Source organism: Eptesicus fuscus, chromosome 6 (assembly GCF_027574615.1).
Source record: "Eptesicus fuscus isolate TK198812 chromosome 6, DD_ASM_mEF_20220401, whole genome shotgun sequence".
In the NCBI taxonomy this organism is placed as follows: Eukaryota; Metazoa; Chordata; class Mammalia; order Chiroptera; family Vespertilionidae; genus Eptesicus; species Eptesicus fuscus.
The window spans coordinates 95,461,961-95,485,980 of NC_072478.1; the positions used below are offsets into that span (position 1 = coordinate 95,461,961).

At 43.7% G+C, this 24,020-nt stretch overlaps 1 protein-coding gene across 3 annotated transcripts in view; it reads right to left on the bottom strand.

Annotated features, from left to right (window-relative positions):
• The window catches only part of GABRB2 (gamma-aminobutyric acid type A receptor subunit beta2), a 196,417-nt gene that overhangs the window by 105,772 nt on the left and 66,625 nt on the right, over nt 1–24,020 (bottom strand). The window lies entirely within an intron of this gene.

Below are 24,020 nucleotides of genomic sequence, written 5' to 3' on the forward strand. Positions count from 1 at the left end.
AATTGCCTTTTTATTATATTCTTCTCAAATTATCCCCTTTTCAATATGCCATCTGTTTCCTGTTGGGCCCCTGACTGGTGGAATATATTATAGAAATGTATTTAAAATCCGAGATTTTTCTGATTAGGCTGTCAAAGAAATTAGAAGTATTTCATTCCTGGGGTTTTAGGGATGAGGGCTGAAGGTCTCCTTCACCTTAAATAAGCTGCCTCCTTCCTATGAGTTTAGTCTCAGGACAGCACTGACCAGTTAAGAAGCCTTTTCCCTTTCTGTAGCTCCTCCACTGCTGGCCACTGTCTCATCGGTTATATTGCCTTCATAATACTTGTCACTGTCTGAAATCATCCTGTGCATACATTCGTTTATTTGCTATTTTTTGAATCCCTAGTAGACTCTGGGTCTATCATAAATTAGATTTTCCAGAAGTAGGCCCTAAAGGATGCTCATTAGGGATCATCAGTTGTGAATAAAGGGAGAAGAAGCCAAAATGGACAAAGGGAGAAATTGACACAAGATGTCAGCCCAATGACATAACACTTCTAGGGGGAGTATGGCTCTCAGAATGACCTACATGGGACTGTGATGGCCTTTAAACCACCTCCCTCCCACACACACACACACCACACTCTCACACACACTCACTCACACACACACACACACACACACACACACACACACACACACACACAGGCACGCACTGTCCCTGAGCAGCTGGCATCAGATTTCTCAGGAAAAGATATGCCCAATTAACTTTTTTTTCTCTCTTGAGATAGAACATTTGCTAAAAGTACAGTGGTAAACACTGACCCAGCCTCTAACATGACCTCACGCATACTTTCCCTGTGTCCATAGTGGCAAGTGTGATAACCTCAACCAGGGAAGGAAAATAGGTTTTATTGTTGTTACTGTGGCTGTTATTTTTTAAACACGAAAAATAAATTACACAGAGCTGTCTCCTGTCACATGCTGGCAACTCAACTTGTACTTCTAACGCCAACAAAATCCACAAACAATGCTGTCTCAGTCCTTTCTGTTACTTCGAAGTCTAATGGCAAAAGATTGCCATCTCAATAGTATGAAGATTAATAAGCAGAAACCAATTTATAAATTGGAGTTGAGAGAGCCTGTAGGGGGCGCTCTCACACCCTAAAGTTATCATCAATTACTCCAAATAGGAAGAGATGTGATTTCCATCTCCAACAGCAAGCTGTCTTTCAACTGTATTATTTCAGCAGGAAAAGGGAGGATCTTCCCCTTGCCCAGCAACCACACAGCCAATGAAAGATTTTTATAACTCAGCCAATGAAAAACCATTACACTGTAAACTCCAAGTTTCCTCCAATGGACTTTTTGTTTACAACAGCCCCTCTACACTTCCCCTTTCCACTATAAAACCACCTTTCTCTCTGTTGTTCTTTGGACTTGTGAGTGATTCACCACTAGACTGTAGGTTCCAGGTTGCAATTCTTTGTTGTTCCCCAATAAACCCATTTTAGTGGAGAACTACCTGGCTTTCTATTTAAGGTCACCAATGGCATTTTTAGTATTTACGAGTTAATTTTTTTACATAAAATAGGCACCAAATATGTGGGAAACTGCTTACCACAATTAGAAACTATAAATTTTCATTAGAAATACATAATAAGCCATGATGGTTACTGCTTATCTAATCAGCAAAAATTTAAAGAAATTATAATATTTTAGTACTAGAGATTCTGCAGAGAAATAGATCCTCTCACACATGCTGCTGGTAGAATTTTAAATTGGTACAAACTTCCTAGACAGTAATTTGGCAACATTAATAAAAACCCACAAAATGTACCAATTTTTGTTTCTAAAATTTCACTTTAAGAAGTCAATGTGAGCCTTGGCTGGGTGGCTCAGTTGGTTAGAGCATCAACCAAGGTTGCGGGTTTGATCCCTGGTCAGGGCACATACAAGAATAAACCAATGAATGCACAAATAAGTGGAACAACAAATTGATATCTCTCTCTTTCTCTCTCTCTCTCACACACACAAATCGATCAATAAAAAAATTCAAGAAGTTAATGTGAAAACAAAATAATACAAAACTACATAGAAGTATACTTAGTACAACTTTAAACTGGGAAAAATGAAAAGATTCTATATATCACATCTAGGGATATTTAAATGCATTTTGATTTAGTCATATGATGTAATAAGAAAACACTTTGAGAGCAGTGGGGCATAGAAAGTGTTCTGGATTTTTTTTTTTTTTGTAGATAAAATAGCATATTAGAAAGCAGTGCAGTATAATTAACATTTATAAAAGGTATACTGAATACACAGATAAATGATCCTATCTAATAAAAGAGTAATATGCAAATTAACCATCACTCAGCTACACCCACAAGCCACACCCATCAGCCAATCAGGAGTGAGTATGCAAATTAACCCTAACCAAGATGGCTGTAGCCATGGAGCGAGCAGGAGGCTTGGGTTTCCCAGGCAATGGAGGAAGCCAAGCTTTCCACACACCCTGGCCTGCCCAGGCCTCCACTCAAGGCTACAAAGTTTCAATTATAGAAGATAAATAAATCCCAACAAAAAGGGCTGTGGCCATGGAGCAAGCAGGAGGCTTCGCTCCACTCCAGGCAACAAAGTTTTAATTATAGAAGATAAATAAATCCCAGATACCAGGGCCTCTGCTTGGGTCACCTGGGGGTGTGGCTGGCCTGCAAACCACCACAGGCCTGTTGCCCAGGCCACCCCATGCCCCAAGGGAACCCCCACCCTGATCCAGGACACCCTTCAGGACAAACCAGCTGGCCCCCACCCGTGCACCAGGCCTCTATTCTATCTAATAAGAGTAATATGCAAATTGACTGTCACTCCAACACACAAGATGGCTGCCCCTATGTGGTCAAATATGGCTGCCCTCATGTGGACACAAGATGGCCACCACAAGATGGCCAGCAAGGCAGGGCTGTTGGGAGGGACCAGGCCTGCAAGGGAGGGCAGTTGAGGGTGATTAAGCCTGCAGGGGAGGGCAATTAGGGGTGACCAGGTCGGCAGAGGAGGGAAGTTGGGGGTGACCAGGCCTGCAGGGAAGGGCAGTTGGGGGGGACCCAGGCCTGCAGGGGAGAGCAGTTGGGGGGGACCAGGATTGGGCCTAAACAGGCAGTCGGACATCCCTTGAGGGGTCCCAGATTGGAGAGGGTGCAGGCTGGGCTGAGGGACACCCCCCGCCCCTGTGCACGAATTTTGTGCACTGGGCCTCTAGTTAAAATATAAAGTAAGATTTTGAGACTACGACAAGAGAGCAGAGCAGACACCATCCAAGACCACCATAGGGCTGGCTGAGTAGATGCTCTACAACTAGAATAAAAGAGGGGGATGTGGGATGATGCTGATGCCGGTGACCCAAAGACCACACTTTAAGAACTACAGCTCAGGCGACACAAAAGAACTATGGCTCAGGCGATACAACAGCGGCCTGGAACGTGCTCGCCGCAGTTCCCCCGGCGGTCTCCGGCTGAGGGGACGGCTCCACTGGCAGCCAAGCACAGACAGACGAGCCCCTATGAGACATGGGGTGGGAGACTCCGCGCTTGCTGACCTCTGAGTCCGTCAAGAATCTCAACGCCCCGGAAGCGGCCAGGTGCGCATGCTCGGCGACCGGCCACCGATGCAGACCCAAGGGCCGACACAACGACGCCAGACTGGCCCACCGCCATGCACCGGGTGCACTGGAGCGTCGCCGAGCCGCCGCCCGACGAGTTCTGCAGCAGCCATACTGGAGCTCCGGAAGGATGGCCAGGGGAATTGCTGAGGGGGGATTGACCGGCAGGAATTGGGATCGGGAAGACGGGGCCCCGCGGAGACCCGGGTGCGGGCGGGGTTGCGCGCCTCTGGGCTCGGGTGTGGTCACACGCCTCTGGGTATAAGTGAGGCCTCACGTCCCTGGGTCTAGGTGAGGCCACATGCCCCTGGGTCCAGGTGAGGCCGGACTCCGGGTCCGGGTGAGGCCAAGTGCCCCTGGACCCGGATGACGCTGGATCCCGTGCCCGGGCGAGGCCAAGCGCCCCTGGGTCTGGGAGAACCCACACACCCCTGGGTCCAGGCGAGACCATGTGTCCCTGGATCCGGGTGAGGCCGCGTGCACCTAGGCCCGGGTGAGCCCAAGTGGCCCTGGGTCTGGGAGAGGCCAAGCGTCCCTGGGTCCGGGTGAGACCATGTGTCCCTGGATCCGGGTGAGGCCTCGGGCACCTAGGCCCGGGTGAGGCCACGTGCCCATGGGTCTGGGAGAGGCCAAGCGTCCCTGGGTCCGGGCGAGACCATGCGTCTCTGGATCCGGATGAGGCCTCGTGCACCTAGGCCCGGGTGAGCCCAAGTGGCCCTGGGTCTGGGAGAGGCCAAGCGTCCCTGGGTCCGGGTGAGACCATGTGTCCCTGGATCCGGGTGAGGCCTTGTGCACCTAGGCCCGGGTGAGCCCAAGTGGCCCTGGGTCTGGGAGAGGCCAAGCGTCCCTGGGTCCGGGTGATACCATGTGTCCCTGGATCCGGGTGAGGCCTCGTGCACCTAGGCCCGGGTGAGCCCAAGTGGCCCTGGGTCTGGAAGAGGCCAAGCGTCCCTGGGTCCGGGTGAGACCATGTGTCCCTGGATCCGGGTGAGGCCTCGTGCACCTAGGCCCGGGTGAGCCCAAGTGGCCCTGGGTCTGGGAGAGGCCAAGCATCCCTGGGTCCGGGTGAGACCATGTGTCCCAGGATCCGGGTGAGGCCTCGTGCACCTAGGCCCGGGTGAGCCCAAGTGGCCCTGGGTCTGGGAGAGGCCAAGCATCCCTGGGTCAGGGTGAGACCATGTGTCCCTGGATCCGGGTGAGGCCTCGTGCACCTAGGCCCGGGTGAGCCCAAGTGGCCCTGGGTCGGGGAGAGGCCAAGCGTCCCTGGGTCCGGGTGAGACCATGTGTCCCTGGATCCGGGTGAGGCCTCGTGCACCTAGGCCCGGGTGAGCCCAAGTGGCCCTGGGTCTGGGAGAGGCCAAGCGTCCCTGGGTCCGGGTGAGACCATGTGTCCCTGGATCCGGGTGAGGCCTCGTGCACCTAGGCCCGGGTGAGCCCAAGTAGCCCTGGGTCGGGGAGAGGCCAAGCGTCCCTGGGTCCGGGTGAGACCATGTGTCCCTGGATCCGGGTGAGGCCTCGTGCACCTAGGCCCGGGTGAGCCCAAGTGGCCCTGGGTCTGGGAGAGGCCAAGCGTTCCTGGGTCCGGGTGAGACCATGTGTCCCTGGATCCGGGTGAGGCCTCGTGCACCTAGGCCCGGGTGAGCCCAAGTGGCCCTGGGTCGGGGAGAGGCCAAGCGTCCCTGGGTCCGGGTGAGACCATGTGTCCCTGAATCCGGGTGAGGCCTCGTGCACCTAGGCCCGGGTGAGCCCAAGTGGCCCTGGGTCTGGGAGAGGCCAAGCGTCCCTGGGTCCGGGTGAGACCATGTGTCCCTGGATCCGGGTGAGGCCTCGTGCACCTAGGCCCGGGTGAGCCCAAGTGGCCCTGGGTCGGGGAGAGGCCAAGCGTCCCTGGGTCCGGGTGAGACCATGTGTCCCTGAATCCGGGTGAGGCCTCGTGCACCTAGGCCCGGGTGAGCCCAAGTGGCCCTGGGTCTGGGAGAGGCCAAGCGTCCCTGGGTCCGGGTGAGACCATGTGTCCCTGGATCCGGGTGAGGCCTCGTGCACCTAGGCCCGGGTGAGCCCAAGTGGCCCTGGGTCGGGGAGAGGCCAAGCGTCCCTGGGTCCAGGTGAGACCATGTGTCCCTGGATCCGGGTGAGGCCTCGTGCACCTAGGCCCGGGTGAGCCCAAGTGGCCCTGGGTCTGGGAGAGGCCAAGCGTCCCTGGGTCCGGGTGAGACCATGTGTCCCAGGATCTGGGTGAAGCCTCGTGCACCTAGGCCCGGGTGAGCCCAAGTGGCCCTGGGTCGGGGAGAGGCCAAGCGTCCCTGGGTCCGGGTGAGACCATGTGTCCCTGGATCCGGATGAGGCCTCGTGCACCTAGGCCCGGGTGAGCCCAAGTGGCCCTGGGTCTGGGAGAGGCCAAGCATCCCTGGGTCCGGGTGAGACCATGTGTCCCTGGATTCGGGTGAGGCCTCGTGCACCTAGGCCCGGGTGAGCCCAAGTGGCCCTGGGTCGGGGAGAGGCCAAGCGTCCCTGGGTCCGGGTGAGACCATGTGTCCCTGGATCCGGGTGAGGCCTCGTGCACCTAGGCCCGGGTGAGCCCAAGTGGCCCTGGGTCTGGGAGGGGCCAAGCGTCCCTGGGTCCGGGTGAGACCATGTGTCCCTGGATCCGGGTGAGGCCTCGTGCACCTAGGCCCGGGTGAGCCCAAGTGGCCCTGGGTCTGGGAGAGGCCAAGCATCCCAGGGTCCGGGTGAGACCATGTGTCCCAGGATCCGGGTGAGGCCTCGTGCACCTAGGCCCGGGTGAGCCCAAGTGGCCCTGGGTCTGGGAGTGGCCAAACGTTCCTGGGTCTGGGTGAGACCATGTGTCCCTGGATCCAGGTGAGGCCTTGTGCAACTAAGCCCGGGGGAGGCCACGTGCCCCTGGGTCTGGGAGAGGCCAAGCGTCCCTGGGTACGGGTGAAGCCAGATCCTGGGTCCGGGTGAGGCCGTGCGCCCCTGGATCCATCCGGGTGAGGCTGGGTCCCAGGCCCGGGTGAGACCACGCGCCCCTTGGGTATGGGTGAGGCCACGTGCCCCTTAGTCCAGGTGACGCCGTGCCCCTGGGTTCGGCCGAGACCAAACCAGAGGGAGTCGGACCTCCATTACCACCATTTGTCCACCATCCAGAGCTGAGGGATCAGTGCTGACATGTACACATAAGGAACTACTGGACATCGAAATTGGGTCTCAAAAGAACTGTTGGTCCAGGGGGAAGCTCGCTACAGATTGATTCATTTGCCTGTCAGCATAAATATTATTGCTCGTCTCACATTCAGTTCTTATTAGTTTATATCTAGTGACATTTGATCTCATTCATCTAGAGGAAATGATGAACAACATAGACTGAGGAACAAGAACAGAACCAGAATCAAGGAGGCATCGATCGGACTATCGGGCCTCAGAGGGAGGATAGGGGAGGGTAGGGGGAGGGTGGGGGGAGGGGGAGAGTTCAACCAAAGGACCTGTATGCATGCATATAAGCCTATCCAATGGTTAAGTTCAACAGGGGATTGGGGCATGCGTGGGGAGAGGGGTGGGATGGGAATGGGGGGATGAGGACAAATATGTGACACCTTAATCAATAAAGAAATTAAAAAAAATATATATATAAAGTAAGAAGTGGGAATATTGTTGGTTTTATTTTCTTACATTTTCTAAAATTTTACTCTTCCTATGATGACTGTGTATTGCTTTTCTTTCTGAAAACTGTTAAGATAATTCTCCCTAACTGCTTAGTCTCCTCCAAGACTATTCATTGCTACTTGTTTATTATTTGCCATAGCATTTGTTCATATATGAGAACATTTGATAATGCAGAGGATTACATTTCATGGTTGAAAATGTGGTCAGCATGCTGGAGCAAATTAGGTGCTTCAATAAATTTCCTGTGCCATTAAAATATTGGTGGACATGTCATCATTTGATTATGTATTCTGAAGGTAGAAAAGATGATTAAATGATACGCACATATATCATTTATATACAAATATCTTTCTGATAACTGAATTCCTTCCATAAGATCTCAATAATTACTGTTCTACCTTGACTCTCCAGTGACTTGGAACTCTTTCTGAAAGGAATGGATTCCATTTTTTGAAAACTATGATCACCAGAAAGTTTTTCTAGATTTAACCGAAGTTTCAGTTTCTTTAATTGTAAATTGTTATTTCATGTATTTCACAGTTTTTTGTCTAATCAATGTTTCTCTTTTCCTTGGTGATTCCCCAGTTTTTTTTTTTTTTCATTTTGTTGTCATCAAAACTATCAATTATTTACATTTTTATTTCTTAAACTGCTTTATGTCTAGACAACCTTCTCCATCCTGAGATGAGATCAAGATTTCACACTTTCAAATTTCATAGTAATTCTTAAAATTCATCTGGAATGGTGTGACATTGTGTATGCTGAGGATATACCCTATGTTTTTCATGGAAACAATGGGCAACCACTTTTTTTTTTTTTTTTTTTTTTTGCTTAGCAAATTTTTCTTTTTTCACAAATGCAATAATTAAAGAGAATATTAATGAACTGGGTTTGCATAATTGCTGGTAAGAATATTAAATTGGTTCAACCTTTATAAAGGGTAATTTGGATATCAGGACTTTTCACTTATTGGCCAGTTACTTTACTTTTAGGGTTTATCAGGGGACATAGTCACAGAAGAGGACAGAGAAGCATGTACAAGAATATTCATCCTTATGAGACATGTAACATCAGCAGTGGTGAGCATGGTGTTTGATAAATGAATGTACGTCTCTCATGTAGACGGGCACAGAGATTGAGATCAGAGGCCTTGGAGGCCAGCTGTCCTAGGCCCTGGTCTCCATTCTGCCTCTTGCTGGGTGACCTTGAGCCAACAGGTAAAGAAGAGCTGTTATAATGCAAAGGTCCTCTTGCTCTCTGGACAGTTATTTATTCAGAATTCCATGGAAGCATAACCTTAAGAATCTCAGCAAACAGCAATTAAGACTAACTTTGTTTTGATGCCTGGAAACTACTTCCATTTCTTCAGAAGCGTTAAGCTGCTTAGGATGGAGCTCTGAAATGAGTTAGTGGCCACATGTGGGTCAGAGCAAATAAAAACTGAATTCAGAGAGTTCTTTAAAACTGAAGTCTGATTCAAACAAAAAATTACAAGCTAGGTTCGAAAATTATGTTTGAAAAGCTCCCCCCAGAGCACATCTGTAATGCAGGGCTGTTTGAAAACACAAGAGGGGAAAAACATCACTTTGTACCCAAATGATGATACACTGAGAAAAAAAGCTTGGTTGACTAAATAAAGAATTAAAGCAGAATAACATGAATCATCATAATAAAAACAGCTGGGGCTCACTTTAAACAAAGTTTACAAAGAAACAAAAAAGGCTCACAAAAAGATCATAAATACATGTCAAAAACAACGGACATTTCTTTTTCCTTTCTTCTTTTTAAAATTTTTTTTTTTTTGCTTAATCCCTTCACCTTTTTCACTCAGTCTCTCAATAGCACATCACAAAAGACAAGGATGAAAAAAAAATGCATACCTGAACCAGGATGAAGAGTGAGAACTGAGAACAGAAAATATCAGAAGGGAAAAGTTATGTAACATTTCTTCTATGAAAAACTGTATTTTATCCAAGCTGGGAGGGGGGAGCAGCATTGGGAGGTGGCTGTGGGGGTTGGGAGAGTGAGAGGATGGACAGCAAATTTAAAGAACGGCTGCATGTGAATATTTTCCCCAGCTTGCCATCCTGGTCTCTCTTTCTCTCTCTTTCTGCCCCCCCCCCCGCCCCCACTCTCTCTCTCTCTTTCTGTTTCTCTCTCTAGAAGACAAAACAGGGCAAAATAGCTTCATAATCCAGTAAAATGTTATTGAGTAAAAAACCCAATTAAATGCTTACAAATGGCTGGATGAGCACTCCTGCCCCAGCTGAGGAGAGAGAGCAGACCGACAGATTTAATAACAGCTCTGTGTATAGATGGAGGGCTCAGGGGAGTGATGATCGCTGTTCACATTTTCTGCGATGGACCAAACAGAGAGCTGAGGTCATCAATTCTCACACGAAGGACAAGGAGGATTTACGCTAAATAGAAAGATGACTTGGCTGATAGTGAAGGCTATAAAATAATGAAATGGCTCCCCAGGGTGGATGGCAGATTTCCCTTTCTGGAGAGGATGTGTAAAGAACCTGCTCATCTGTCAGGGAGGAGGCAGGCAGGGGCGAACCGCGGCACAAGGCTGGTGTAAGTGGCAGCCTGCACTTTCTGGTTCACTACAGCAGCCTCTATCTTTAATACTCAGCAACTGAGCCAAATGCCTAAATCCTGCGCAGCCTCAGCCCACCTTTGCTAATTTGCCTGGTAATGGATTTTAGCTCAATCAAACACACAATAACTTGAGGAGTTGCTAAATGTAATTAAATAGCTAAGGAGTTGTAATACAACCTATAAACATTAAAGCATTTCAAGGCATGCTTAATGACAGCAAGCTCTCGGTAAAGATATATTTCTGTCAGGTAATTATTAACAAAATCGTTAATAAAGACTGTCCTCAGAGCACTGGGACGCAGCATTCCCTGCTGGTTATAATGTCCACGCTCGAAGTTTGCATTAGTTAAGGCATTTGTGGTGGTATAACATTACGTATAATGTCACTAGTGAGTAATTATTTCTAGAGCAGCTATTTTTAAGTGTTTGGGATGTGTTGTATCGCTGGGACACATCTGATTCTGATTTTGCTTTCTCAATAGCCTTCTGTCCTCCTCAGTTCCTTACCCCCATGTGAAAGCATATTAGACTGTCTTTTCCTGACAGGAAAAGCAATAGATTCAGAATTATCAAATGTACACTATCCGGGAGAGAAATACAGTGCAATAAGCTAATGTCTGCTAATTCTCATTAGCCTACTCTTAGTATGTTAAAGAGAATATAAGATTTTTGAGTTGTTGGATAGTATATAAATGTACAAACGTAAAATTTGCAAGTTTATCATAACTTGTAAATGACTTTATAATTATACCTGAATGACAATAAAGGAGTTGACCAATATTAATCAATCTACAGAGTGTCTGTATCCTGCACAGCGCTTGCTAAGCCCCGGAGAATATATTTCATAAAATTATTAAGATGTGTTTGTGGGCCTTGAGAACCTTAAAATCAAAGCTTAGATACAAGACAAACTGATCTGAGAAGCAATTAGCATTGTAACCTTCGATACATTTTTTTAACCTCCTTGAGCCTCAATAATAACAGCATGACAATAGTAAGGGCATTTACCTCTTAGTATGAATGTAAGAACTGAAACAATACATAAATATTGTTTAGCATGGAATAGGCATTCTGACAAACTTTAGCTATGAATATAAAAATTTATGCTGATTTATGTTTATTACTAGGCATATGTGTTAGATGTAAATAATTAGTGTTATAAGGACTCCAAACAGGAATCGGATTGGAAGCTGAGCAGTCACTGCACAGAAAAAGAGATCTCAGCAGGTGACGGAGGATGGGCAAGATTTTGCCAAATGGAATGTAGCTGGGAGGGTTTTCCAGCCAGCATGGAGCATGTGCCCAGAGCCAGAGCATGTGACCACTGCCAGGGCTCACAGGTGAAATGGACAGAGCACTGTGAGTGGGAAGCAAGTTGGTTAAGATTTATACCTGGTGAAAAGCTGAATGAAAGCAAGCAGCAATTGACCTTCAGTTCCAAGCAAACCAACTTATACTTTAATCCACTGAAAATTGCAGAGGGTGATATGACATAGTAAGGGCTACTATCAGATACGTAAGTCTGATTGAGAGCTCCAAACTCAGATGCCTAGAGCATCAAGTTTATGGCTTCTATAGTATATGGAGTAGCCTCAACATAGGATAGTAGGGAGTGGTGGAGATTGCGGTGAATTAGGGGAAGCATATCTTTTCTGAATAAGGTGTCCATTTCCAGCTTAGCCAGGTGGAAAATAACAGCTTGTGCTTCTAATCTTTGGATTAAAAAAAAAGAAAAGATAATTAGAAAGTGTACATTTTACAATGAAATGTCCTAATTTTTTATTTTTTTTCTGAAATTCACTGGGGTGACACTGGTTAACAGGATCATATAGGTTTCCAGTATACACCTCTATGATACATGATCTGTATATTGCACTGTGTGCCCACAACCCCAAGTCAAATCGTCTTCTGTCACCATATACTGTGCCCTCTTTACCCTTTCCTACCCCTCCGAAACTCTTCCCTTTGGTAACCACCATACTGTTGTTGTCTGTGTCTATGAGTTCCAGTTTTATATCCCACATATGAGTGAAATCAAATGTCCTATTTTTTTTAAGTGCTGGGTTGGTCAAACACAATAAATACTTCCATGAATTGCATCCAGCCACAGCCACAGCCACAGTGGATGTGTGAGTCTGTGGCCCTGGCTGAGAGATACGAGTCATAGACGAGCAAAATGATAACAACCTTTCATGGATATTGGTCTGTTCCTTGCTCTTCTTTACAAGAATGTAAGAGTATGCTGGAATCAGACAAACACAATTTACACTGACGAGCTTGTTCTATTTTTGGAGTGAAATACCTCTTTTCAAGTCAAATGGACACATGTATGAGGTGCAAGGGACACTCGGCTAAGGGAGAACGCGGCCTTTCAGAGATGTCACAGAGTGCACAGGTCCTCTGCCATTCACACGCGTAAGTCAGAGGCACACTCTATAGAGGCCCATTTGGATATGGTCACTGAATCTACAGAAGGGCGCATGCTTTTTAACTCTTGATTGAAATACTTGGCTTCTAAAACTTTTTATTGAGACATAAATCCAGAAAAGTGCTCAATTTCTAAGTGTGTAGCTTAATCAATGTGGGGGGATGATCCCTGAGTAACAGGTGAAGAGGTGGATTGTCCCCCCGACTTCTCCTCCTCTTCCTCCTCCTATGTGTTGAGAAGGTCTTCCTGGAAAATGTAGCCAACATTTCTCCATCCATGTCAGTATATATTAACAAAAGGGAGATGTAACACCCAAGGTGTTGAAGAAAAATCACTTTTACTAATTTATACAGAGTTTCCAGCAATGCTTTGACGGATAGCACCTTTGGCCACAAGAAAATCATACGAATTATGTTTATTATTATTTCTGCTAATTACCTAATCCCCACTAATTTCTGATTATCAACCACTAAACCTTTCTTGACTATTAAAATAGTTCTTAAAAATATTTTCTTGGTATATTAACAGATTATTTCCAATCAGAAGAACTTTGCAGGATGTTTCTCTGCCAATGTTTAAATATCGAAAAAATATTTATAAGTTATTAATTTACAAGGTGGGACAGAGAAGGTTTATAGTTGTTCATGTGGAAAATAATACAATAATTTACATATAATAATAAAAGAATAAACTTTCGGGTACTCACAACTGTAAACCTACTTTTGCCCCATACTTTATTTATTTTCCTACATGATTAAATAAAAGTGCTATTCATCTACTTGTCAGCATTCATGAAAAAAAAGGGTTACATTTCCCAGAAAAGGTTATTGATTTCCGAAGCACTTATGCCAAGTCTCTAAATGCTTCATATTTATTTATTATGATTTATTACTGAAGTATCTCAACCATCCTTTCCTGTCAAAGTGTAACATGATATTTTAAAATAAAGATTCCCAATGCAAAAATTTACCAAATATTAGGGAAATTTATTGTGAATTTAGGCAGGAAGTACACCCGGATTTCCTTTGGAAATGAGAAAAATTTAATATTATACCATAAAAATGCTTACATATTATTTATCAACTGATTCTTTGTAATCAGCATATCAGAAGATTTTCAATATAATGATAAGTGCTATTAGTCTAAGAACTCAAAAATTTAAAATTGTACTCTAAGTCATAAAATGGATGAGTAAATGCAATGCACATTTGATCATACACTCACCTGAAGGGGCTTCCCTTGCCCTGAAGCCCAAACTTCCAGATCTTACCCTAAAGCACCCTTCTTCCCTCCCCAAAATACTCATTTCTCATAGCTCCCATGCACAGTCCATACTGCAGGCCCCTGAAATTCTTTTACCTACTTTCCCTCTCTACTTTCACTGTTCACACATGCTATTCCCTTGACCTGGAATTCCCTTCTGTTCTTCTGCACACTCTGTTTCACCAGGTTAACCCTACATCTTCACTCAGGTCTCCGTTTACGTGTTACTGTCCCCTACACACACATACACCACACACACACACACGCGCACACACACACACACACACACACACACACACACACACACACACACACACCAAGCTTATTACTTGGAAAACTTTTTTTCATGTCTTCATCTAATAGAAACTAGGTGCTTCCTGTGCACACTGAAGGCAGCTGAGATATTATAGCCAATTTACAAAGGAGGCAAGAGCGGTCCAATGAAATTGGATGATGTCGGAATTCATGATTTTTTCCTATACCAGAGGATCTACAGTTAAGAAAGCAAATCACTCACCCCTGGTCTACCTTAAAACATGAAGACTAATGTTTTGCCAGTTATAATAAGTCATGTTTTTGATAGAAAGATAAAAGTGGTAATGCAGAGTAACTGTGATTAATTTCAGGAGTCACATAGACTTCAATCCAATATTCAATTCTGCCATTACCAGCTGTGTGACTGTAGGCACATTACTTAACCTTTCTGAGGTTCACTTTCCTCTTGTATAAAAATACCTCCTCCTTCTTGGTGTTAAAGCATGAAAGCATTTAGTACCATAGGCCCGGCACAAAAAAACTACTCAATAAATGTGAATTTAAATGAATGCTTGAAAGAGCAAATGAATTCATGAAAAATGTAAAGGAACACGGCCATAAACTATCATGAGCAAAAGTATATGCTTTGTAACAATCTGACAAAGTACTTACAGTGATACATCTGGCCTTGTGTAGAATCTTCTACAACCAGAGCACGGAGGCAGCCGTTCAGCTGGCCGGTGGCCACATGGAAAGCTTACTGGGAAGGAAACCTTGCTGTCCGCTGTGGGGGAATGTTAACTAACAGAACTGGAGATCTCCCATCAGCAGACAGTCAAAGGAGTGTGTGCCCATTCCCAGTGCTGTGCAATCTGCCTGCCCCACAGGCAGGCATCACTGTTCTGGGGACCCTGGGAATCCATGGGTGGGAGCCACTCAGTGACCATTATCTGGGTCAGAGGGCAAAGAATTCCCAGCCCCTGGCACTCATTGTTTGACCCTGCCATCACATTTCTTTAGGCATTCCTCTCTTCTTATTTTTTTAAAGATTTTTTAAAAAAAAATGTATCTCTATTGTCGAAAGTATTACAGATGCCCCCCTTTTTGATCTTGGAGTCCCCCTCCAGCCCTGTGACTTGTTTCCCATCTGTTCATGCAGATGGTGTTCTCCAGAGAAGTCAAGAAGTCTGGTGTCCCCAACCCCCTCCTGATTCAGTTGGTTCTCTTCACCAGAGCATCGAGGAAAACAAATGCGGGATTGGAAGCCATATTTTGAAGCACAGAAGGGCATGGCTCATGTAAGGAACACATTCACGTGCAGTGTCTGGTTAGAAGAGAGGGCTGTGGACATAGGTAAGCCCTTACCCTGACGTTCTCCTGAACAAAACCCTGCCTGCCCAGCGGAAGGCACCTGGCACACAGAATTTAAACCCTCCCCTGCCCTTCCCCCACCTGCTACTGGGTCACAGCAGGCAGCAACTAAGGCTCCCTGTATATTTTACAGTCTTTTCTATCCATCCTATGGAAACGGAAAACTTAAAGGGCTCAGTAGCTTATTGAAATTAAAGAAGGTTGTTACTGAATGACGGTAACTTGATTTTACACCATTTAAAAATACTGCAAGAGAGAAAACTGAGCCAAGCACCCCACTTATGATGGAAAAACAAAAGCCTGAGCATCCATTGAAAAGAGCAAAATCACAAAGCAAAAGTAACCCAGAAATATGGCCTCTGGGTCTAAGATGCCTGAGAGCTTTGCAACAAAATAAACTCGAAAATTAAAACCTATCTGGTAACAGACCAAACTCAGCCATGTAGGTGATTTCAGAATATTAAGTTTTGTCAAATTGAAATGACTGAGAGTCTATATTATTTAGAACTTCTCCTCTCACAGCAAAACACTCACTTTCTTATGCACAGAATTTAGAAGTTCATTTTTCATTACTGTGTTCATTTTCCCCTCTGTTCTTTCAATGCATATCCCTGCCCAGCCCCTTGCCATCCATGCAGGGGACATCAATTTTTCCTCCTCATAAGTAACTCCACCTATGATCAAATAAAAACCAGACCTATGGTTGGCTCACCCCCTCACCAGAGGATGACTAAGTACATAGAGACTGAGTATCTTAATAACATTTGTGTAGCAGCAAAATATACAATTCAGTCACATACTAAATTAGCTAAGAAATAACCAGTTGGGTGGGGGCAGTGTTTCTCATTATCACACTATCAGCCTCTTTTCCATGGATATTAAGACTGACTATTTTGTAGCTTAAATCTAACTTCCCAAGTGAAAAATCAACCCATGATTCCAGCCAAATGGGCTAAATACTCATGATTTGGGAAAATACTGTTTGAGCAAAGTAAGTGTTTCTTTTCCCCACACAGTAGTCAACCTCTGTTCTTCCACTGCCTGCCTTGTTTCCTATTGCATAACACAGAAAACACACATGTGTGCATGCATGTGAACACACACACACACACACACACACACACACACACACACATACACTCAAGTACAGACAGAAAAGAACAACATAAGAGACACGCTTAATACTAAGCAAAGAATATGATACCTCTGACCTGCAATTCATGGACATGAGAAGCCATACACATTTTTAGTCATAAAACATTAGATTATCATGAATAAAAAAAGAACCCTCTCCCCTCCCCCCCCCCAACTCCCTGGTAGTAATTTTTCTGCGGCGTGTTTCTGAAAAGCACTCGCTCTTATTAGGAAGTGTTTTCTCCTTGACTCATTCTGGGGCAGAAGGCTAAAATGGGTCACCTGCATTCCACCTTGATTCGGTTCTCTGCACCCTCACGCCTCTGACTTTTAAAATATCACACTGATTGCAAATGATAAGGCAGCATAAGAAAACACCACACCAATGGAAATTTCTACACAGTCAACTCATATTTGTATGTAAGGTGCAATTTGCAAAGCTGGATTCCTGACAACAGCTGGTCTTTGCTTTCAAAATGCCTCCCTATCACCTGCTGAAATTGGTATCACTTCCAGCAGGGTCTCACGGTTAGTACAGCTCTTCCCATGTAGAAAGAGAAATGCACTAGTGCGTAGGACAATCCATTTTTCCCATCTCATCAAAGCATAGTAACCTTTGATAACTGAATTCTAAATGATATCAATGTCATTCTATGCTTCTCTTTCTACTCCTCGAATTTACTTCAGGATGCAGATCCACGGTTTAAAAATGTTAGACGTGATTTTGCATGAGATGCCTGCATGGACACAGAATGTTATATCAATCTGAGATAAACCCTAGGGCCACAGGTACCATTCAACTGATAAACAGAGACAGGTAGTTGGAATGATGAAATAAGAAGTGCTCTGGATAAATCACAATTACACCTTCACTTATCTATATATTCATTTAACAAATATCTTTTTTATTATTTTTCATTGATTCACTGGGACAGGTTCTGCTCAAGAGGTCTCTGCTCTCAGGGAGCTTATATTCTAGTGGAGAGAGGCCAGTAAGAGTAGTAAAGCAGGGAATAATGTAGTTCGTTTTAAGAATATAAAATGCAATAATGTGAGAGAAGAGACAGAGCTCTGGGTGAAGAAAGTGATACTTACCTTCCTTCCTGGTTCATATGAGTTTGTGCTGCTCTTAGGACCACTGTGCCCTTCTGTCCTTTCTAACCAGACACTCGCCTCCCAGATTGCTGCTGTCAATCTTCAGAAATAACGTCTTAGGTCAGATGTCACCTGCTGAAGTAGGACTCCACCTGCCTCTCCTAGGCGCTCCTTATCAGATCATTTTTTGTTTAATTTCCTCTGTAGAATTCATCATAATTTTTGGGCCTCATATTTACTACTAAGTGTCCTTTTGGCTGGTGGTTTATATTTTTCCTTCATCAAGTACAAGCTTCTGGAGGTAGGGACAATGTCTGGCTTAGTCACTCCTGCACCCCTTCCCGCCTACGTAGAGCAAGAAGAGCTGCTCAGTCAGAACTTGACTGGATGGGTCAATGCATAAATGAATGAAAGGTTCAGCAATTCACTTTACTACAATGGCCCTCTGTCATTAAAAGTAAATTAGAGCTACTAGTGTGCTCTCAGGCTTCCTTTTGGAACACTACACAGACATTCCCAGTGTTAGGTCGTCAAAATGAATAACTGCATGAAGCTATTAGTCTCATAAAACGTCTGAGCATGTCTATGTCTACTCTGCCACCTCCCAGTCCATGCACTCGGTCATCTCTCTGCATTAAACTGGGTAAAACACAGAGGGCATGGGCTTCGCAGTCAAATAGATTTGGATTCGATTCCCAGCTTTGACACATGTGGTTATGCTGCTCTGAATAAGTTAGTGAATTTGTTTAAGCCTCAGTTTCCTTTTTCTTTTTGAAAAAGGAAGACACAATGCTGCACAGCATGTACCCAATTGATTCTATTATAATTATCTTAGTAACTACAGTAATGACCACAACCACAACAAAAGTTATTATTTACTGCATACCTACTGTGTGCCAGCTACTTTACATGGGTCACATTATTTAATTCTGACCACATTCTTATAAGTTAAATGATATTAGTATTTTCAATCTAGAGTTGTTAGGTTTTTTCAAAATGTACAAAGCTTATAAGAACAAATTACAGAACTTGGCTCTTGTCTACTATCCTATCCAATGTCTCATCTCTCTACTACCTATATTCTTCCCCTATTAACCTCGAAGCTTTGACTGTCAAGTTTGAATATCACAACTGCCTCGGTGTCAACCTAGTACCGTGTTGATACACAATAAGGAGTTACCACCACCCAATCTTATCCATGCTAATCATGACGGGAAACAGAAGAGGTCAAAGTTAGATACACATAGCGATCTTAATGATAGTAATTAATCTTTACAAACAACCTGCTATGTGCCACGCACTTTACTAAATGCTTTACAGTATTCCTTCATTTACCTCCCCCTGCCTCCGTCCCCACCCCCACCCCAGGAATCCTACAAGGTAGGTACTGTGAAGCCCTGTATTACTGATGAGGGCAGCTGAAGCTCAGAAGAGTGGAGCAAAGCTAGTTAGTGATGGAGGAAGGCCCTGAACCAAGTCAGTCAGATTCCACACCCATGCGCTTAACACGGCTCTACTGCTCCTCCACTGGTTCTCTGTCCTGTGGCCTCACTATGCAGTGATCTAAATGCACAGATGCCTCCTAGTATTCTGATGCCTAAAGAAGCTTTAGCTTTTATTCTGGTATTTTCAGTAGTTTCCCTTAGTTGTCGGCTTGTTACAGTGGCTAACATATAAAGTCCTAATTACCGTCTCTTTTATGGCTAATGGGAACAATCCAACACAGAATTAGTATTATCCTCCAAGGACTTACAGCCATTGAGCATTTTGTTGCCTTTTATTCTGCCCATAAGAGTGCAGAGAATGGGCTGCTTCTGATAAGCAAAATAGCTTGAGAATTTCATTATACGGCGAATGTGATTTGAGTCACTGGCCTATTATATTGGTCTGGTTTCCAAAGAAAGACGCTTTACTTGTTACCTCCAGAATAAAGAGATAAGGGTGGGCTAGAAAGCCCCCTTATCGCCCATTTAGAAAATCAGGTAATTACAACTTTTACCAAAAGCTAACAAAAAAATTGGGGAGGTGATTTCCATAAGTCAGCTAACTTTTAATCTCCTTCTTTTCTTTTCTCCTCATGGGGAATAAGGCTGGAATATACCTCAGGAAAAGAAATCTATATTCTTGTTCTAGAAAATAAAGAGATTTCTTCAGTGTATTCTGGGATCTTCCCCAATAGTCTGGTGGATGAAGGAACTTTTGCAGTTGTGTGAAAGTCAGAGGCATGGCTGACAGCAGACAAGGCCCAATTTAGTGTGGACACCACTGTACTCATTCTTTGGACCTGCAATGTAAGATCCGTATCTTTATTGGGAATGCAGCTGGTTTCTTCCCTGGAGTCTCTGACCGTTCACTTTTTCTGCATCGGTCCTTTCATACCTTGGATATCAGAGCTGCCACAAAAGCTGTAATTTGAAACAAATCCATGGACATGAGGACAACTAGAGACCCACCTAGCTAGTAGGTCTACTGACTACTAAAAGGAAATGAGTCAGCAATATTGAAGAAAAGGGAAGATGGGTAGACTTTCTTTTCCTCTTTAAATGCTTTCATCTGAAAATCAAGCAGAATTAGGCATCAGAAAGAGTCCTGGGTTATTTCCCAGGGCTGCTAAATACATGCCACCTCCATTTCTGAGGTCTGGGAGTTTGAGATTCTACTCTGTCCTTTGTCATTAATTGTGATGTTAGTCACAATCTTTACCCTCTGTGAACACCCCCCTACCCCATTCTCTTCTATAAAAAGGAGGAGATGAGCCCTGGCCAGTGTGGCTCAGTTGGCTGGAGCATTGTCCTATGCAGGTTTGATTCCCGGTCAGGGCACATACACAGGTTGTGAGCTCTGTCCTCGGTTGGGTGCGTGTAGGAGGCAATCGATTGATGTTTCTCTCTGACATCAGTATTTCTCTCTCTCTTCCTCTCTAAAACAATTCTTTTTAAAAGATGAACTTGAAGATGTCAAAAGTTACTTCTAAATGCATTTTTCAAAACCTAAATTTTATCTTATAGGAAAAAATGATGGGCAAAAAAATTTTCATTGAAAAATTGCTGACAGCTCTTTAAAGAGGATGTATTTTATGAAACTATATTATATGCATCTTCTCCCCAGAGGTGGAGGTACGTGAAGGTGATTTTTCCTGCTTAGAAGAACTGAGAAAATCTGGAGAACAGGGTTGCATGCTCTGGCCAGGGGGACTGATAGTCTAAAAAAATATCTGTTTTCTGCTTGAAAAACTACATTCACTGAACATCTCTGTGAAAATGAATTAAACCAATGAGGAAATCTGAGTTAAAACATGATATGTTAATATTTGATAGGCTACATTTCCATGGGGAATGGCTGCTCAGGTATTCACTTGCCTAACATCCTGTGGTAAAGCTTCAGGAGTAGCAGAGGAAGATAAAATTAATAATCCTGCTTGTCTAAATTCATTACAGGCTAACGTTATCCTTTGCCATTTTCCCAATGACAGAACATGCATAGCAGGAGGTGGCTGAATTGCCTTCTGCTTCCTGCTGAATCTTTCTTCAAGAATGTGAACCTTTAATCAGAAGTGACATGTTTCTGATCTAATGTTACATATGGGAGGTATACAGACATAGGAAGTCAAGGGCTCCCCCCTCACACCAAATGACAAAGAGCTATTTTTAGATAGGTCAGCGACTACTGAAAGAGTAAGGAAGTCATTCCGTCCACAAGAAATGTCCTAGTAAGATCCACATCGGTACATCTCCTGGGCCATTTATTGAACCAATGAGACTACAAATTACAATAGCACAACTGTAGGAGTATAAATTGTGCCACGGACAACTTTGTCGCTAAAATATTAAGTAACTTTTAAATAGTAGTCCTGCATTTTATTGCAACAACCACATATTGTGCCTTATCTCAAAAGAATAAGCCATATCCTATATTAAATAAAAAAATTATATCCCGAATATGTGTTATAATAGTTAAAGACTGATAGTGAGAAGGGATGTATTCACATGGCAAGCATATTTATAATACACTAGAGGCCCAGGGCACCAGATTCATGCACTTGGGGAGGGGTCCCTCAGCCTAGCCTGTGTACTCTGGCAGTCTGGGAGCCCTCGGGGGATGTCCAACTGATGGCTTAGGCCCGCTCCCCATGGGGAGGGTGCCTAAGCCGGCAGTCAGACATCCTTAGCGTTGCTGCGGAGGCGGGAGAGGCTCCTGCTGTATTCGCCAGCCATGAACTGGCTTCTGGGCTCTGGCTGAGCTGAGCAACACTTTCCCTGTGGGAGCGCACTGATCACCAGGGGGCAGCTCTTGTGTTGAGCGTCTGCCCCCTGGTGGTCAGTACACATCATAGTGACCAGTCATTCTGCTGTTTGGTCGATTTGCATATTACCCTTTTATTATATAGGATTCATTATTAAAGAAAATAATGAAAGAAAAATAATGTAAATTCTTTTTATGAAAAGCTACCTATATGCTTTTTTTACTAGGAAAAATATCTGGAGGAGTATATAGCAAGGTACAGGTCAATGATTAATTCTGGGTGGTAGAATGAAGGGTAATTTTATTCATAACTTATCTGAATTTTCTAAATTTTCAATATTAAATATGCATCATCTCATCATAGAAAAGGATTTTTGTTTTAACTGTGTTTGTTGAAGATTTTTTAATGTGATAATATGCTTATGATATAATGTTAATCACTTGCCATAAATAATATACAGTCCATTTGGGTTCAGATTCTAAGTTTTAATAAAAATATACATTGTTATGCTCATAAGAGATGTCAAAGTTGACAATTCAGGCTTTCTTGCTTACCTGAATGCTATGATTTTGTTTTTGCTTTCTAATTAATAAGATATTTTTTCAAGGAGATAAATGCAATTTCTGAAGCACTTTACATAAAATATTATGTAAAGCTTTGCCAGCCATATGCATAATGAAGTAAAAGTCCTAAAAATATTACGCCACACATTAGCAAAATTGCATGAATATGGGATTTTGGGAGCTAGAATAAAATTTAGAACTGATTTACGTAAGAACCACTAATTTTAAGACTAGAATAGGATTCAGGTCTCCTGATTCTCTGTCCAATGGAATTTTGAAATCTAGCAAATATCTTCCTTCTTCAAAGTCAATAATGGTCTGATTTATATCTATGTAACATCCTTTATGATGTCATGTAAATAACAGATTAAACCTGATTTTTTACCTGCTAGTACTTTTGCTGGGTTCATTAACAAAAACAAAACAAAACAAAAACCACAAAAGAAACAAACAATACAACAACCACCTATATTTTTATGTGTCATTTTTCCTCGAAGTGTTCTGAAAATAATTTGACTGGACCAATTTTATATTAAAATAAAAGACAGTTGACCTGTTTGAAATACTTCCTTTATAAATGGCTAGGAATTCTTCAGTCTAGTGAACTGAAAAGTCTTTTGTCACCAACTACAGCTAGGTTATTCCCAAGAAAATATTCTTCCCATTTCAGCCATATCTCTTGAAATAAATCTCTAAATAGGATCATAAAAGACAGGAGGTATTTGATTTTAAGATCACATTGGTACAACTGAACTATCAACCAGCTAAGAGTGAAGGGAGAATCTATATTCAAGAGTTTCATGATTATTTAGCCACAAGCTATAAATTTAAGTTTCAAAAAAGCATTATTCATAACTTTTAAAAAATTGTTTCTGTATCCTATAGCTCTTCAAATCAGTTAAGTAAATGGAAGAGTGATAAGGCATGATGAGAATAAAAGGAAAGGCTTGGTTTAAGAGAAACCATACAATGTTTTTGAAATGGAAATGACAGAGTTCATGCCACAAATATATATTTCTTACTAGACTATCAATAGTAGAGAATGAATGGGGTGGGAGGTGGGTAAACTGAATCAACCATGGCAGTGGTAATTTTAATTGAATTTCTTTTATTTGTTTATCACCAATGAACCTCCTGGAGCTGAGAAAGGAATGTGTGATCTGCATTCAATTTCTAGCCATGAAACAAATTGTTCTATCAGTAGAAACTGGAATGGGACTTTTATAAATTCCCTGAAAAACCTTATCAACTTCAAATTCAGAATTAATAATACAACTGATAAGACCATCACATTCAGAGCCTTCTCTGTGCAGAAGTCCTGATTCTATGCATGTCCGGTGTCTTTAGGAACCTGCCCACTTTGCCAGCAGCCCTTGTTGGGAGTGGGGAGGGGAGAGTGATGACTCCCTCCTGCTGTGAGTCTGAGCTACAGCTCTTATGTTCAGTGCCTCTTAATGATAAGAATGAACAATCATCAATTTTCTTTGTCTGATTATTGGCTTAAAATATAAAGAACACATATTTATCATCTATATTGGTCCTCTCTTTTCCCTCTCAATTCCCAAGACATGGTGATTGCTGATTTCCCATCCATTCAGCATTGCATCAGTGCATTTAGAATGTATTGACAACCTTGACCAGGTTTATCTAGAGTGCAGGTAAAGACTGAAATGAGACATTTATAAATTTCCAATTCATCTCTTTACCTACAGAGGCTAACATAGGATACAAACATGCTCTGTCTCTGCCTCATACTCT